The sequence below is a fragment of the Nicotiana tabacum genome, chromosome 7, assembly GCF_000715075.1.
Source record: "Nicotiana tabacum cultivar K326 chromosome 7, ASM71507v2, whole genome shotgun sequence".
Lineage (NCBI taxonomy): Eukaryota > Viridiplantae > Streptophyta > Magnoliopsida > Solanales > Solanaceae > Nicotiana > Nicotiana tabacum.
In genome coordinates, this window is record NC_134086.1 from 2,329,222 (window position 1) to 2,332,719 (window position 3,498).

At 34.5% G+C, this 3,498-nt stretch overlaps 1 pseudogene; it reads right to left on the reverse strand.

The window, feature by feature from the left end:
* Positions 1 to 674: 674 nt before the first annotated feature.
* Positions 675 to 2,592, reverse strand: LOC142182630 (nicotine N-demethylase CYP82E3-like; annotated as a pseudogene).
* Between the last annotated feature and the right edge of the window lie 906 nt (positions 2,593 to 3,498).

A 3,498-nucleotide genomic window follows, 5' to 3' on the forward strand; every position in this document is an offset into this window, starting at 1 on the left:
AAAAAAAATTAACACTTTACCAGCTATACGTAAGTATTCCACAAATTTTCTCTTAATTTAGTGATATTTTTATATTTTTATTTATTTTAATTAGCTGGATCCTCGTACCCGTATCCGTACTAGGATCCTTATCCCCGAATCTTAGAATTTACATCTCAAAGGATCCGACCTCTGGATAGGCACCCCTGTCAGATACCCACACCCAAGACCGAGCAACTTAGGTTTTGATTTCCATCAGAATCCTTGGATGTAAAGGATATATTTTTTAGATTTTAGCTCTATACACGAACATTACATTGTAGTGAAACCTTTACATCGGCAACAATGTAATTCAACCTGTTATAGCGGGTTATTTACCATTTACTCTAGGTTACTCTTGTGTCGTTCTTTTGTTCTGGCGGTTTCTTATTGCCTAATTTGTGCATATAAGTTAAACTTCTATCTTGAAGTCTAATTCTTCACAACTGTATGAATGTCAGAGTAAAAGGTCATTAGCATTACTTTGAAATTGAAAAAGGATGTTTAAATAAATATATAAAAATGATAAAACAGGGAAAAGAATTGAAATTAAACTTCTGCCCGCGAAATGCTTATCGGAGACTCAAACTTCTTATTATTTATGGTTTACAATAACTTATTAGTAAAATAGATGAATAACAATCTGTGAAACAATCTTAACCAAAATAAAACATTTTTTTTAAACATTGAGGGACAAATCAGAACGAATCGCGACAACAAAACATATTAATATTGATAGAGCGTAGGAGGCAGGCGAGGTGTAATTAGCACTTCAACATCTGTCTTCTTAGGTAAAGTTAGACCCACACCTTGTTTCATATCCAAAGGCTCGTTTGTCGTAGTTGCAAAATTGAAACCTTGGATCATATGAGCAATTGAAAGGTGTTCCACTTGCAATGAGTAATTCATTGCGGGACAAGCTCGTCTCCCCGTACCAAACGGTATCAACTCATAGTGCTGCCCTCGATAGTCAATTGCAGCATGAGTTGTCAAGAATCTCTCTGGATCGAATTTATCAGGATCTGCCCATATTTGAGGATCTCGTTGCAGTTTCATAATATTTGTAAGTAGTGCAGTCCCCTTAGGAATATGGTATCCATTGACAACACAATCTTTTACAGATAGGTGTTGTACTGACAAAGGTGCAGGTGGATGTAATCGTAATACTTCTTTAACAATTGCTTGAAGATACACCAAATTCTTGATATCACTCTCTTCTACCCATCTATCTCTACCAACAATGGTGTCCATCTCTTCTTGTGCTTTCTTCATGACATTCTTATTGTTTATCATTAACGCCATTACCCACTTTATATGAAGTGCAAGTGTGTCTGTTGCATCCAAGACCAAAGTCTATACATATGGACAAAGAACAGTTAAAAAGATGACTTACAAAGAAGAAACTAAAGAGATGAAGATGCATGATTGTTCATATCCTAGTATGCATGAGTTGGTTAAGAAAAAAATGAAAATACTCCAGTCAAATTGAAGATATGTTATAAAGGTACAAAAGCCTCTTTTTTTCTTTAATTGAAATCCATTGCTACAATAGGTTAAAATATACCAAAAATATAAAAATTCATTACCTACGGTGATAGAGTTTATCAACTGAATCCATAAATTAAAGTTTTACTTCGAAATACTGAAAGTGTAGAAGAATCTATACACCACTAAGCCACTTAAAAAATCAGTCTATAAAAATTAAAGTGATATTATATATATATATATACGAATATAGTAACCTAAAATATAAGATAATATTATCAATGTCTTTGAAAGTTTGTTTCATAGCCTTAATATTCCCTGTAAGATCCAACCACTTGAAAAATGGAATGTGAAAAACATCATAGAGCTCAATCTCCATAGCTTGAACCATGAACTTCTGAAAAGCTGCTTTCAGTATTTCTCCATGTCCATTATTATAGGTCTTCCCAACAACCATTTTCAAAATGATGTCGAAAGTCAATTTATCTATCCAATCACTAAGGTTTATCTTCACCATTGGTGAATCACCATCATATAGTTCTTTAATATTTTTCTGAACTATAGAAAATCTAACATGTTTGAATTTTTCGAGCCGACTAACGGAGAGAAGTTCTTGATTGACTAGCTTTCGATTTTTTTTCCAGTAAGGGCCATATTTGGCAACAGCAAGCATGGCATTGTTATAGCAAAGGTATTCTCCGTAAAGTAAAGCTGGCCGATCGGCGAAATGGATATCATTGGTAGAGAAGCATTCTTTCATAGCTTCATAACTACTCACCGCCAAGAAACGACGAAACCCTAACCGGAATGTGAAGACGGGACCATATTTGTCAGCTAAGTCTCCGAGTTTTTGAGAAAAATGGCGGTCATCATCGCCATTGTTCTTGAAATAAAAGAGATGGCCGATTACTGGCCATCCACCTGGGATTTTTGGAGGCAGTGGGTTTAAGATTTTTGATTGTTTTTTGGTCCATAGGAAGTAGAGTAGAAATGCAAAGGTTACAAGTCCTACAATGGCTTCTATGGGAGAAAGAAGATGATACATTATTTGAAAATTTCAAGAGTAGTAAAGGTATATGAAATTTATGATTTTTTAATATGTAGGCAACATCTTCCTTTATAGTGATATTTTACAAATATTATATATATTGCCTTTTGCTTTTGTTGCAAGTGGTATCGCCTATTTCTTTGCCAATGTTGACCACCTGGACATCTCTTCAAAATTCTTGGATAGCAGCCCAACTGTAATTGTGCAATTTTGACTGTATAGTATACCTGGCAAATCTGTCACGCCACCTTCACTAGCCAATATTGAGGTGTTGGTTGTTTACTTCTGATAGAAATTAAATTATTGGTGTGCTAATTAATGTCTTTTTCCAACTTTCTTGTGCTGAATGGTAGTATATGCAAAATCCATTATTAATCTTCTATGACGAAACTTAATTTGATCTAGACAAAGTAAACGAAAACCAAAGTAGAAAGAAACTAAGTAGTGAAAACCAAAGTGCACTTTCTTTTACAGTATAATAAGGGGATCTAACATAAGCCGCACTTCTAGTTCTTCCACTTTATAGGCTTAAACCAATGAATCATAAGAAAAACTAGAAGCATTTGACACACGTACATGTCTGACAATTCAAATATGAAGCCATTTTTGAAGTAGTGAGGTGAGCAAAACCTTAAGTGTTTTAAATCAATACCAAAAATAAAAATAGAGAAGAATAATGCACGACGACAAAAATAACTTAACGTCAAGCAAGAAATAAAAGATATATATGACGATTTAGGAACAATTCATTCAATTCTAAGGATGAGATTGTCAAAGCCTTGTTTATGGCCTTCTCATCATCTTTCCTGTTGACAAGTTCGCAACACCAAATGATGCTAGTTCTAGTCTTTCAACCAACGGCTAAATATGGTTGTCCTTGAGAGTGCATTTTGATGCGTAGCATCTGCATTCTTGCCACATAAGAACATGGTTCCGTTAGGTCCGGA